Source organism: Schistocerca nitens, chromosome 4 (assembly GCF_023898315.1).
Source record: "Schistocerca nitens isolate TAMUIC-IGC-003100 chromosome 4, iqSchNite1.1, whole genome shotgun sequence".
Classification (NCBI taxonomy): domain Eukaryota; kingdom Metazoa; phylum Arthropoda; class Insecta; order Orthoptera; family Acrididae; genus Schistocerca; species Schistocerca nitens.
This window is the reverse complement of record NC_064617.1, coordinates 195904280-195919886: the sequence shown is the minus strand read 5'-3', so window position 1 is coordinate 195919886 and position 15607 is coordinate 195904280. Positions and strand designations below refer to the sequence as shown.

The window sequence follows — 15607 nt, the reverse complement described above, 5'->3', positions numbered from 1 at the left end:
AAGATGGGGTAAGAAATACCCCCAAGTGGGAACCATGAGCTGTAATCTGTTTCCTACTCACGGAAAGATTAACACCTATCGAAATTTTTTCTTCGAAAAAAGAAGATTTAAGGCGAAGGTGTTACGAACAGAATGAGAGTTTTTAAGTGGTGTATGAATTTTAGTGCAGGCAGAACAAATGTTCATGACTAATAGATAATTGGAAGAACTATCACCTTGAAAGATGAGTTGCTGCAAAAATCGAGGAAACTGTTCATGAAGATCACTGACTGACGATGGACGAAATTTCTGCGATGTTACCACAACTCTCCAGAACTTTCTTATATGAGACACTCAAAGAAACGCTGGGATACCGGCAACTGTGCACAAGATGGGTGCCAAAACAGCTGACAGAGCAGACAAACCCAGTCAGTTGCACCTGAGAGTTTCTTGAATAACCTGACTTGGAAGGTAAGGATTTTCTGAGTTCTATTGTGCTGGAGATGAAAAGTGGGTGGCTCATTACACGCCTGAGACAAAAAATACAAGTCATCACAATGTGTCACACCAATGTCCCATCCGATAAAAAAATGAAAAGCACTATTTGGAGGGGGCTCTCAGTGTTTTGGGACTGAAAAGGAACCATTCTGGTTGAATTTCTTGCTCAGGGGGAGACCATCAATGCACAGTGACATTGTGAGACCAAAAAACCTCAAAAGGAGGATTCACACAAAAGGAGGGGAATGCTGACGAGAGGAGTGCACCTGTTGAATGACAAGGCCCGTCTCACAAATCCTTGGCCAAAAAGACGCTCTTGGCCTCATTTGGTTGGGATGTTTTGAACAACCCCCCATACTCCCCTGACTTGGCGCCTTTACACAATCATATTTTCACCTCCCTGAGGACACATGAGTGGAATTAAATTTTCAACCAATGAGCAGGTGCAGAAGGAGGTTCTGGAAATGGGAGAGGAGCTGCTGGGAGAGTTCTTTGAGGACTGCACAAAGAAGCTTGTGCCACAGCACATCACATGCATTGAACGGGTTGGCGATTATGTGGAAAAATAGTCAACAAGTAATTTTTTTCAAATACACTTCTATATATAAAAATCTAGTATACTTACTTTCATAATTTGTTTTTCATATCCATTCATAAAATGTCCAAATTTTAGAGATCTGCATCTACTGTCCATGCTTCCTCAAACTGTTCTGTGCACGTAGTTCCGTGAAAGCCCAGCAATGTCACTTTAATCAGTTTTCATGTTGGGAGCAACTACATTCGACTTGCTTCACGCTCAAAGCATCGCAGGTCTGAATGGCCCGACATCAGCTCCAGGAAAGGGGGAAATTCACTGACCTGATTTTCACGTTGTGAAAGCAGTTGCAATTATATAAGACTATGCAACACCATTTTACGAACTTATTTTATCATCAAAAGCTTTACTTTCCTTGTGAAAAAAAGAAAACTGCTAATTTTCATTTCTCGTAAATTTTTATTTCCGTGACCTTACTCAGTCGATTTTGAAGAAAGTAGCGTGAAATCTTAGCCTCTTAGCAAACCATTTGTTGTTGTTGTTGTGGTCTTCAGCCCTGATACTGGTTTGATGCAGCTCTCCATGCTAATCTATCCTGTGCAAGCTTCTTCATCTCCCAGTACTAACTGCAACCTACATCCTTTTGAATCTGCTTAGTGTATTCATCTCTTGGTCTCCCTCTACGATTTTTATCCTCCATGCTGCCCTCCAATGCTAAATTTGTGATCCCTTGATGCCTCAGAACATGTCCTACCAACCGATCCCTTCTTCTTGTCAAGTTGTGCCACAAACTCCTCTTCTCCCCAATTCCATTCAATACCTCCTCATTAGTTATGTTATCTACCCATCTAATCTTCAGCATTCTTCTGTAGCACCACATTTCGAAAGCTTCTATTCCCTTCTTGTCCAAACTGTTTATCGTCCATGTTTCACTTCCGTACATGGCCACACTCCATACAAATACTTTCAGACATGACTTCCTGACACTTAAATCTATACTCGATGTTAACAAATTTCTCTGCTTCAGAAACACTTTCCTTGCCATTGCCAGTCTACATTTTATATCCTCTCTACTTTGACCATCATCAGTTATTTTGCTCCCCAAATAGAAAAACTCCTTTACTACTTTAAGTGTCTCATTTCCTAATCTAATTCCCTCAGCATCACCTGACTTAATTCGATTACATTCCATTATACTCATTTTGCTTTTGTTGATGTTCATCTTATATCCTCCTTTCAAGACACTGTCCATTCCGTTCAACTGCTCTTCCAAGTCCTTTGCTGTCTCTGACAGAATTACAATGTCATCGGCGAACCTCAAAGTTTCTATTTCTTCTCCATGGATTTTAATACCTACTCCAAATTTTTCTTTTGTTTCCTTTACTGCTTGCTCAATATACAGATTTAATAACATCGGGGAGAGGCTACAACCTGGTCTCACTCCCTTCCCAACCACTGCTTCCCTTTCATGCCCCTCGACTCTTATAACTGCCATCTGGTTTCTGTACAAAGGTCTCTTTAATTTTACTGTAGGCAGTATCTATCTTCCCCCTAGTGAGATAAGCCTCTACATCCTTACATTTGTCCTCTAGCCGTCCCTGTTTAGCTATTTTGCACTTCCTGTCGATCTCAATTTTGAGACATTTGTATTCCTTTTTGTCTGCTTCATTTACTGCATTTTTATATTTTCTCCTTTCATCAATTAAATTCAATATTTCTTCTGTTACCCAAGGATTTCTACTAGCCCTCATCTTTTACCTACTTGATCCTCTGCTGCCTTCACTACTTCATCCCTCAGAGCTACCCATTCTTCTTCTACTGTATTTCTTTCCCTCATTCCTGTCAATTGTTCCCTTATGCTCTCCCTGAAACTCTGTACAACCTCTGTTTTCCCCAGTTTATCCAGGTACCATCTCCTTAAATTGCCACCTTTTTGCAGTTTCTTTAGTTTTAATCTACAGTTCATAACCAATAGATTGTAGTCAAAGTCCACATCTGCCCCTGGAAATGTCTTACAATTTAAAACCTGGTTCCTAAATCTCTGTCTTACCATTATATAATCTATCTGATACTTTCTAGTATCTCCAGGATTCTTCCATGTATACAACCTTCTCTTATGATTCTTGAACCAAGTGTTACCTATGATTAAGTTATGCTCTGTGCAAAATTCTACCAGATGGCTTCCTCTTTCATTTCATACCCCCAATCCATATTTACCTACTATGTTTCCTTCTCTCCCTTTTCCTACTCTCGAATTCCAATCACCCATGACTATTAAATTTTCATCTCCCTTCACTACCTGAATAATTTCTTTTATCTCATCATACATTTCATCAATTTCTTCATCATCTGCAAAGCTAGTTGGCATATAAACTTGTACTACTGTAGTATGCATGGGCTTTGTGTCTATCTTGGCCACAATAATGCATTCACTATGCTGTTTGTAGTAGCTTACCCACACTCCTATTTTTTTATTCATTATTAAACCTACTCCTGCATTACCCCTATTTGATTTTGTATTTATAACCCTGTATTCACCTGACCAAAAGTCTTGTTCCTCCTGCCACCGAACTTCACTAATTCCCACTATATCTAACTTTAACCTGTCCATTTCCCTTTTTAAATTTTCTAACCTACCTGCCGAGTAAGGGATCTGACATTCCTCGCTCCGATCCGTAGAACGCCAGTTTTCGTTCTCCAATAATGACGTCCTTTTGAGTAGTCCCCGCTCGGAGATCCAAATGGGGAACTATTTTACCTCCAGAATATTTTACCCAAGAGGACGCCATCATCATTTAACCATACAGTAAAGCTGCATGCCCTCGGGAAAAATTATGGCTGTAGTTTCCCCTTGCTTTCAGCCGTTCGCAGAACCAGCACAACAAGGCCGTTTTGGTTAGTGTTACAAGGCCAGATCCGTCAATCATCCAGACTGTTGCCCCTGCAACTACTGAAAAGGCTGCTGCCCCTCTTCAGGAACCACATGTTTGTCTGGCCTCTCAACAGATACCCCTCCATTGTGGTTGCATCTACGGTACGGCCATCTGTATCGCTGAGGCACGCAAGCCTCCCCACCAACAGCAAGGTCCATGGTTCATGGGCCATTTACTAGTTCATAATTCGTAGCAGTCATTGTGAAACGATGTTATTTGTCTAGCACATGAACTTAATTCAGAAATCTTGTATTGAAAAAGTGTACTAACACAACTTACCTATCGCTACGTTTAGACCATACATACACGATGTGATCAGAAGTACTGGACACCTCCAAAAACATTCGTTTTTCGTATTAAGTGCATTGTGCTGCCACCTACTTCCATGTACTACATATCAGCGACCTCAGTAGTCATTAGACGTCGTGAGAGAGCAGAATGTGACGCTCTGCACATCTCACGAACGTGGTCAGGTGATTGTGTGTCACTTGTGTCATACGTCTGTATGCAAGTTTCTACACTCGTAAACATCCCTATGTCCACTGTTTCCAGTGTGATAGTGAAGTTGAAACGTGAAGGGACACGTACAGCACAAAAGAGTACAGACTGACCTCGTCTACTGACTGACAAGAGACCACCAACAGGTGAAAAGGCTCATAATGTGTAATAGGCAGACATCTAATTCCAAACTGCATCAAGATCGACTGCAGGTACTATGACAGTTAGGCGGGAGGTGAGAAAACCTTGGATTTCATGGTCGAGCAGCTGCTCATAAGCCACACATCACACCAGTAAATGCCAAACGACACCTCGCTTGGTACATATCTTAAATACTACATAAATAATTTTTGGCCAGTAAATTGAAGAGCCTATGCAGCACAAAATGGTGACCAAGGGACCTCTGCGCTGATGGTGCAACCAACTTAATTGGTTTGCACAACTCAGGGTAAAGTATAGGTCTGCAATCCAAATTAAACATACGTACAGTATTAGAATTAAATTCTCTATAGCGTGAACCTCGAAAATCAAATTTCCTGAATTCCGTTTCAAAATGGAAGGCTCTTGAAAATTTAAGTAGTGAATATCGACATATTTTGTTGCCTTTGAACGTAAATAAATAACAAACATTATGAAAAATTTATAGTTTTTTTGAGGTTCACACCAAAATGACAAGTGTATTTTAACAAATCCAAATTGGTAACCAGTTTTATTGAGTATTTTTTTTTATTTTATTTTTTTTTTTTTTTCTATTCATGCGGACCAGTTTAACAAACGTCGACTCGAGAAAATATGCATCTGAACTTTTGAGTTCCATTTTAGTGTATATAACATTAAACATTTTCAGCTTACCCTAATCTGCTACTTCTGCGCCATTCAGTAAACCTCCCTCTTCTTCTACGATCTCATTTTCTAAAGTGCGAGTCTCTGCAGCTGTAATTCTAGTCGCGACACTGCTTTGGAATGAGTGCCGGTCTGAACGCTCGAGGCGTTTCTCATCCTTTTCGTGCCGAATGAGCAAGTCGTGGCGCCGGCAATAACTCCCGTGACTTTCATGTTATGCAGGACGCCCTTAAACCTACCGTTAAAAATTACTCACGCTCGATTTTTAGCTATCTGGATGACTATTACAATCGAAAACCTGTGTTTTGGGGCACAAGTCCAAATTAATGAATTCAGTGCTTCACTGTTGCTCTGCCTACAACCCTACAGGCTCCAAAGCATCTCTCAGTCAAATTGTCGTCAGGCAGATGTTTGTACACGTCAGCAACAGATTCAATAACTTCACTCCTCAGTGGTGGCTTATGATCAAAAATATCCAGTGTTGCATTCATTTCCACTTGCTTCCATCTACACCAACTTCCACAACAGTAATCGTCTTGTGGATTGTCATTCATTGACCTCCTGTGATAAAATGTGATCATATACGCTTTCTTCATCTCACTTCTGTCGAAATAATATATTTCAGACATATGTCGGGCCAGTACAACACCTACATCGATATTTTCTTCGACTAAAATGTTACAATAGCTTTACAGAGAAGGAGATATCGATTGAAGTTGCAAACGGCCCAAGCGCCAATAGCTGCTAGAGTGGGTGTACGCGCACTTCCAATGAAACGTGATTTTCAGGTTTAAAGAATAATTTCCTGGGAAAATCCTTTCGATCAAGTATTGTTAAGATTATAAACGTGAAAAAAATTAAACGCCCTTACAAAGATGTTTTAGATGACTCCTTGTCGCTGCCTGATAAATCATTCCATATAGGTCACGATGTGTGAAGGTGTAAAATTACTCTTCTATGTAAAGTAGGTAGCGCACTAGTTCCTTTTCAAATTCCGCACCTGATACAAGTTTTCTTCCTGGTTAGTCATACTGACAAAGTGATCCAAAATCTGGCTATAGCACAAATTTAAACCATACATAATAGTCCAAATTTAGTGGTAACACCACTATAATATGTAATTTTTAGGTTAATCACAAAACGACTAACAATAGCTATTAAAACTAAAGACGTTCTAAAAACCTAAGATTACAGTTAGCACATTCTACATTGGTTGGTTGATTCGGGGGAGGGGACCAAACAGCGGGGTCAGAGTCTCACATTCTAAAAGAGAAGACTATCCATAACACAGAAACTATACGCATGAATACCTGCAAAAGTTTAAAACGGTTGAAATTAAGATTATGTTGGCTACAATCTCATGTGACAACGAACTGACGTGGCGGTTTTACAGAACAACTGATGTGGCCTGCGAGACTTAACTGTTTCCAAATTGTTGTCTAAAGCATTGGACGCTACCATGCACGAATGTCCACGTATAGTACAGCTATAGTGTGTCAGTGTGCGATTTGTGCTTTTACCAGTGGGGGGGGGGGGGGGGGGGGAGGATGTCTTAGGGGGTTAGTATAATTGTATATGTTACTAGCTTGGACCGTGGCGTTACCCATGGTTAAACAGTTATTTATAAATAGATGTTAATGCCGAAACTCACTATTCACGTGTATGCACTATCAGAAAAGCCATCCCTTGTTATATATTTAAAAGTACATTATAGGTAAAGCTTATTTACAAAATCGTCTACATACAGGTATACGAGGGGAATTCAAAAAGTAAAGGCACATTTGTGAAAAGCTGTACTTACTTTGATGATAGAAAACTGAAACATGCGTTATTTTTCTACGTAACCTCCCTGGACTTCAATGCAGTTTTCCCGACATCTTACGAGTTTTTTTTTTTTTATTTCATCAGAAAATACGTATTTAGGTTGCATCTGTAACTAATTTTGCACCGCAGCAATGACGTCTTCATCACTTTCAAATCTTTCTTGCCTGAAGTGCTTCCGTTAAGGGTCCAAACATGTGAAAATCGTTTGGAGCCAGGTCTGGACTGTATAGTGGATGTTCCAGCACCTCGAATCTGAAGCTACTGAAGCCGGAACATGTGAATATCGCCGTGTGTCTGGCGGACGCGAGGCAACGAACGAACGGCACCAATTAATGTGGAGTTCGCGATGCTGGGGAGCCTGTGTTAAGCTCCACCCACGTGGTTCGCGGTTAGCGAAGTCAGATGTCCGATCCCGTCTGGTGGGTAACGTTGCTCACTTCGCACTACTTTGTGCTTTCGTCCCAGGCGCGTTAGTCCGCGCCATACCGTTGCCAAAAGGTGGCCTAACGGTAAATGTTCGCACAGGTACTGGGCCGGTCACCACCCTGTGTCAGGGCCCGGGGTGGGAATTTCAGCCCCCAGCTCACCCAACTCTGCGATACGACTGCTGCGGTATGACTGCCACACTACTTCCCTCGCAAGTAAACGGATGACGCACCTTAGAAGAAAGCAACAATGACACCACGAGAATGATGATTTAGTTCTAAATGTTTTGAAATGCTTAACCACTAGATAACACTCTTTCAAAATTAATAAGCAAACATATTAATAGTAAGACTGTATTAAAAACTTTCAGTGTTCGGCTCCACAAATTTAAATTATGTGTAAAGTTTTACTCCAGTGCGTGGGAAATAAACATCCCAGGTTGGGATGCATAAACTATAACCAGAGGAGGTGATGGTCTGATGCAGAGGGGGGAAATCCCCCCCCATCCCCCTCCCCCTGCAAATTGCACACTGTAGTGTGTTTAAAATAAGGTGTGACTTTTCACGTTTGGCTCGGCGGAGGGGACGTGACGCTGTTGCCCAGGTAACACCAATGGCGAGCCGGTTTTCCCTTCCACGCCGACAGTGGTTCGATTGGTAAAGCACCTCTGTTGCCACTCCGTGGATAAACATTCCAACGTGGTGCCACGCAATAGATGCATCTACGTTCGTCATCTCTCGGAGTGGTATTTTCCGGCGCTGAAGTGTTCGGTCGTCGTCAGGTATTGTGAACAAATGTTTTGTGTCGGAGTTGCATTAATAACACCAGTGCAGCTCGTCTGACACGAGGTTTTCATTAAAAGTTTTCATCCAAGAACACGTTCACCGGCTGTGAAGATAATGTTCTGTTGCAAAACATCCCTCCGAATTCGACAATAATAATGAACATTGCACCATGCCAATCTTGTGATGGATAAAGCTACAACAATACATGGATGAAAGCAGGTACTGGCTCTGTGTACAAAGAAATGTTCCATTGGATAAAGTTGAATGTAGCATATGTAAGGTGAAGTTGATGGATCTTGAAGTGCTGCACAAGCCAAAATCCCCACAGTACCACACTGACTAACTGAGTGACACTGAAGGCTTCCTCCGTATCACGCTGATTTAAATCTGACAGAATACTCTCAGTGAGACTGAAATGCTGGGAAAAGCCGCTGGAAATGTTACACCACAGGACAAGACTCCAGTTGTCAGCCATACAAAGACGGTAGCTGAGGAGAGATTGATTCACGAAGAACTATGACGAGCTTTGAGTAATATGTAACTTCTCTTGTTGCCATCTGCTTCTTTTGCCAAAACACTGCAGAGTTTACAAATATGCATCTCACAGCAAAATAGTAATAATCCCAAAAAAAAGGAAATGCTCTGGACTGTGAGAACTATAGGACTATTTACTTACTATACCACACTTCCAAAATAATGTTAAACATAATAAAAAATCGAATAAAAAAGAAAATTGAGGCAAATCTAGGAGAAGACCAATTTGGTTTCAGATCCGGAAAAGAAACTAGAGAGGCAATACTGGCTCAGAGGATGGTATTAGAAAGACGAATTGGAGTTAATAGGAAAACCTACTTGACCTTTACAGATTTACAAAAAGGATTTGACATAGTTAATTGGAAATTGTTATTCCGAACAATGAAGGAAATAAGTCTTGATTGGAGGGACAGAATATTAATCTGGAACCTGTATAAAACGCAGGAAGCAGAAATAGAAGTGAATGGTGTGAAGAAGAAAGCAAAAATAAGAAGAGGAGTAAGGCAAGGATGCCCATTATCAGCATATTTGTTCAACTTATTTATTGAAAAAAACACTGAAAAATTGAAAAGAATAACCAAAGGAATTAAAATTAACGGGGAACGAATAACCTGTATCCGTTTTGCAGATGATATGGTAGTGCTTGCTGACTCAGTTAAGAAAATGGAGTTTATGTTGCTAAATTTGCCAAAATCCTAAGAGAATTTAATCTAAAAATAAATAAGAAGAAAACAAAAACTATGGTGATAGGGAAGACAAAAGAAAATGGTAAAGTTAATATTAAACTAGAAGATGATGTTCTAGAGCAGGTTGAGAACTTCTGTTATTTGGGGAGCACAATCACTGAAAATAATAAATGTATCACAGATGTAAAGAAAAGAATAGCCTTGGCAAAGCAAGCTTTCGAAAATAAAAGGAATTTACTAACAGACAGTGATATAAGCATAGAAAGTAGGAAAACGTTTGCCAAAACTTTTGTCTGGAGTGTCTCAACATACGGATGTGAAGCGTGGACTCTGGGAAAGGCAGAGAAAAAGAGACTGGAAGCAATGGAAATGTGGATATGGAGAAGAATGACGAAAACAAGCTGGGTAGATAGAAAAAGTAATGAACAGGTCTTAAGAGAAGTGAATGAGAACAGAACGCTGCTAAATTATATAGGAAGAAGAAAATCAAAAATGATAGGGCACATAATGAGACATTACCAGTTCCTAAAGAATGTATTTGAAGGAAAAGTTTTAGGGAAAAAAATCAAGAGGCAGGCCAAGAGCAACGTATTTTAATAACATCAAAGAAGATATGAGGATAAAATCGTATGAAGAATTGAAGAGGATGACAATGGAGAGAGGGACGTGGCTAAATCGATGATGATGATGATGATGATGATGATGATCTCACTAACATTCTAATGCAGTTGAAATTGCGACCGAATCCCGAAGTGGTGTGTTGTTGAACTAGTAACGAGGGCAAGTCAGGTCAGTGGTTTATGAAAAAGCCCATTCTCAGAATAAAACAAACGCTTAACTTCTTCGCTTATATTGTCACAAAACCCACACCAATTCTCGTTTCACCAGTTATCGATCGTCCAAAAAAATTGCATTACTTCATTGCTTGATTATCGCGGCGGATATGGAAGTTTCGCATGTTACTCATATGGCAAAATACTCTGCTCTTTGTTTGCTATCATTTTCTAAAATCTCATTTCGATACCACGAACGGTTTATGAGAAACGTGGGATTTATGAATATTTCTTTCTGGCTTTACCGCTGACGCGTGCTTTCATGACGGAGTGCTTTACATACATTCCATTTTCTCGAAACTTCACACAGTTTGCGGTATCGCTCCAAGTTTAAAGAATAATTCGATATGTCTTCAACATTTCATACGAAGCAACATATATGACCTGTTGCACGAAACACAAATTCATAGTGACCCTTATTCTTCACTGCAAACTTTAAGAATTTCTTGCAGTAGTTTACCCAATATCGAAATATCACAATAACTATGAGCATTAACGAAATGATGGGCAGTGTATCATGAAGCTGACGAATTAACGTATATGATGTGCGAGAATCAGATGTTTTTGGCTGATAGTTTCTTTATAGATTGGCCAGCTTGCCGGCTTGATGTTCATGCAGTCACATCCTGACACGCCCAGCTCACTCTGGCAACTACAGTTCCCTCCACGCGTTTTGCAATGAACTGTCAAAAGTCGCTACTAATTTTAAACTAACTTTAGATTGATGTGAGTGCTGTTGCATCAGCTAGTGGACATACATCAGCAGCAACACTGATCCACATACACAGAGCAGCTATGAGGGCCACAACATCAGATCGGCAAGTGCGCACAGCCCTCTTGCCAGGCAAATTCTCGATCGACCACAGCCTTTCCGCTCCGAAAACACATACTCCAACAACCCACGGCGCTGCGCGCTCGAGTGAGTACGAGCGAGTAAAATCCGCAGCGTGCAGACGTCCGCAAGTTTTTGGGAAAACTTTTAATGGTCTGAGGAAGGTAGCTCTGAGGCAGCTGGTACACCCTTTTCAGTTACAGTCTTTCAAGTAAACAGTAACATATATGCAATTTTTGCACTCCGATACGAAGATTTTTCTGCTGATTCCCTTCGTTTTCCTACTGCAGCAGGGCATGTCACTCGCATGAAAAAGAAGGTATTAATCAGTAAAATTTTGATAGGTTACTCTGTGAATCTGATATAACGCAAAACTAAGTTTACGACTCACGACGGATTTTACGAGCAAAAAAAAAAAAAAAAAACAAAAAACAAAAAAAAATTGCGGGTGCTTCAGTACTATAACATGGGGTTCCCAGAACTCTTATGATGACAATAGAGACACTTTACAGCAGATTTCTCCGTGCTAGGTCACTTTATAAACTATGTGCAGTGGTTAGAACCAGGGGCGATTCTAGAAGTCGGTCAAGGGGGGGGGGGCCTAATGGGGGAAGGGGTTTGGGGGAATGGAATATGGTTTGACAAAAGGAGAGCTGGGGTCCTCTACCGACAAATTGGTAAAATTTGTTGTTGCTTAAAGTAGTTTTTGGTAACTGTTTTGGAGTTCGGGATAAAAAATGTGTATTAATAAACAATAAGACGCCTATTTTGAGTTAAATGATATTTATTGGTTTAGGTAGTAAGCTATTTGCCGCTCTTATTCTTTTGTTAAAATGTGTTTGCAATACATTGCAACCTATATTGCTACATAATTATAAATAAAATGATTGAATCTGTTGGAGTAATACATTCGCTAATTTTTGAAGTCATTTTATCCACTGTAAATGATACTCCATGGGGGGGGGGGGGGGGCCGGCCGCGGTGGTCTCGCGGTTAAGGCGCTCAGTCCGGAACCGCGCGACTGCTGCGGTCGCAGGTTCGAATCCTGCCTCGGGCATGGATGTGTGTGATGTCCTTAGGTTAGTTAGGTTTAAGTAGTTCTAAGTTCTAGGGGACTGATGACCATAGATGTTAAGTCCCATAGTGCTCAGAGCCATTTGAACCATTTTTGAACCATGGGGGGGGGGGGGGGGGGGGAGCTAAGGCCCCCATAGACCCTCCCCCCCCCCCTTGCCACCGCCTTGGTTAGAACACTGGACGCACATTCGGGACGAAGATGGTTCAAACCCCCGTCCGGCCATCCTGATTTAGGTTTCCCGTGATTTCCCTAAATCGCTTAAGACAAATGCCGGGATGGTTCCTTCATAAGCGCATGGTCGCTTTTCTTCTCCATCCTTCCCTAACCCGAGCTTGTGCTTCGTCTCTAATGATTTCGTTGTCGACGGTACGTTTAACACTAATCTCCTGCCCTTTATCCTCCTCCTCTTCCCCTTAAACTATGTTCTCACCTCACGCCGAATTTTAGGTGCGTATTTTACGTGTACATGTAGGGTAACTGAACCTCTGTATCCCGGAAACGGATAAATATATGAAAAAAAATATCAAGGTTGTTTGAGATCGGGATCTTAGGAACATATCACAAAAATATCAGCCACTTGCTGTGCATATCCGTCTTGGAATCCGCGGCTCCGTTTTGATACGAAAAAAATGTTAAAAAAAACCTTTTTCGGGTATTGTAAGAAACCGCTCATGAACTAATGGTGCCTCGATAAACCCCTAAGGCCCACCATATCTGCATATAATGCAAAAAGAACCAACTGAATTCCTCCGTTTGCCTAAGCTGGAGGAAGTGTGCAACATTCATATTTTGAGCATGTATCGTAGGATAGTGACACTAAGACGATCCTTCTGTTGCGTATACGAATGGTCCCTAGCCCAAGGGCTATCTAAGACACTTAACCCGAAGTATGAGCCCCGGAAAAATCCCGTTTTTATGCGCGGTGTTTTTGAACATATTGGTAAACACGCTGTTGCAAGCAGGCTGTGGAATTACGATATGCTCTGGAGCAGATTTGTCCTCCTTACACAGGCATAACATGATTTCCTAACAACCAACCAACATTCAAATGCGATTTCTGAATGAGACACACATTGCATAATCTTTCCTTTTATACGGAAGTACGAGGGAGGATCGGAAAGTAACGAACAAATTTTTTTCTCCCCTGGTATTGCACTGGAATGTTGAAATTTCACGACGATGTGGTTTGAAGTTTGCGCTATAGAGGGAATTCAGTTTTCATGTGCAGTTCTAACGAGAGAAGCCCGAACTACGAAACAAAACTGGCGCGCATGTTACTGTCGTCAACTTGAGAAGAGCAACGAAGTTTAGTTTGATTTTTGTGGACCAAAGGGCATAACCGAGTGAAATTTAAGGTGCCATGTGAGTATGGGGACGACTGTATGGACCGTAGCAATGTTTCCAGATCGTGTGCATCCTTCCAAGAGGATCGTGAGAGCCTTAACGATAACGCCACGTTGCGGGCGCCCGGTACTAGCTGCAATCCCGCTAAATGTCGGAGCCATTGAGGCAGCAATTTTGAGTGACCGGCGTGTGCAGCTGCGAACCGTACCACAGCAGTTCAACATTTCCTGTGGTGCAGTGTACGATATCGTTCATGACACGTTGAAATTTCGTTAAGTTAGTGCTCACTGGGTGCCAAAGAATGATAAACTCGGATCACTTAAAGCGTTTGGCCGCGGAAGGGCATGACTTTCCGAAAGTAATCGTCACTGGTGATCAGTCGTGAGCGTACCATTAAACGGCCGAAACCAAGCAGGCGTCTATGGAGTGGTAACTCGCTGGTTCCCCAGTACGAAAAAAACAACTGAAAGTGACTCAATCGACTAGGAAAGTGCTTGTGACAAGTGTTCTCGACTATGCATGGCGTGTTATTGGTGGACTTTACAGGGCACAGGACGTCTGTGAATGCTGCAGCTTACATTAAAACTTTAGTTAATGTAATGTCGTGTATAATGCAACAACGTTAATGCTGACCATGTCTAATGAGAAGCGAGGAAGACAGGACAAAGAAGGAAGCTGAAAATCACGGCAAAGAGACGCAAGGCGGAGCCCAACCGGTAAACCCGCCCGTGGGCGGGAGTCGGGTGGGCGACGTCCATGATCTGGGAACAGGATAGAATAGGAAGGATGAGTGGGAGAGGAACGGATAGCGAGTGCATAAGACACCAGAAGCTGGGACCGCCGAACAGAAAGGGGGGGGGGGGGGGGATCCCAGCTTCAACCAGGAGACTATCAACAGGGCTAGTAGGGAAGGCACCGGTGGCCAAACGGATACCACGATGGTGCACTGGATCCAGCACGTGCAGTGTGGAAGGAGCAGCTGAACCATAAACTTGACAACCATAGTCCAAGCGAGACAGAACTAGAGCACGATAAAGACGGAGAAGGAGGGAACGGTCCGCACCCCAAGAGGAGTGGGCAAGGAAGCGAAGGACATTGAGTTTACGGAAACATCCTACCTTCAGGAGTCTGATATGGGGCAGCCAAGTGAGCTTGTTGTCGAAAAGAAGACCCAGGAAACGAAATTGTGGGACCACAGGCAATCGTTGTGCAGCGAGATAGAGCTCTGGATCAGGGTGGATCGTAGTACGGCGACAGAAGTGGACCACCCGCGATTTTAAAGGAGAGAATTGAAACCCGTGTGAGAGGGTCCATGCAGAGGCACGCCGTATAGCTACCTGGAGCTGCCGTTCTGCAGATGCCATCGAGGAGGAACTAACCCAAATGCAGAAATCATCCACATACAGGACAGGGGCGACCAAGGGACCGACAGAGGCCACAAGTCCATCGATAGCAATGAGGAAAAGAAGGACACTCAAGACAGAACCCTGAGGGATGCCCGTCTCCTGGGTCCGTGGAGAACTAAAAACAGTACCAACTCGAACTCTGAATGACCGATGGAACAGGAACTGGCGGATAAAAATCGGGAGTGGGCCCCGAAGACCCCACTGATGAAGGGTAAGTAAGATGTGATGGCGCTAGGCCGTGTCATAGGCCTTACGAAGGTCAAAAAACACTGCAACCAAATGGCAGCGCTGGGAAAAAGCCTGCCGAACTGCGGATTCCAAGCGAAGTAAATGATCGATTGAAGACCGTCCCTCTCGAAAGCCACACTGGTAAGGGGACAATAGATCCCGAGATTCGAGGACCCAATTGAGTCGAAGGGCTACCATCCGTTCAAGTAACTTACAAACAACATTGGTCAAACTAATTGGCCGATAGCTGTCAACAGATAGGGGGTTCTTACCAGGCTTAAGGACAGGAACCATGATGCTATCCCTCCACTGAGAAGGGAAGTCACCCTGGAGCCAGATACGGTT

General features: G+C 42.4%; 1 protein-coding gene across 5 annotated transcripts in view; it reads right to left on the bottom strand.

The window, feature by feature from the left end:
• The window catches only part of LOC126253248 (uncharacterized), a 364089-nt gene that overhangs the window by 74955 nt on the left and 273527 nt on the right, over positions 1–15607 (bottom strand). The window lies entirely within an intron of this gene.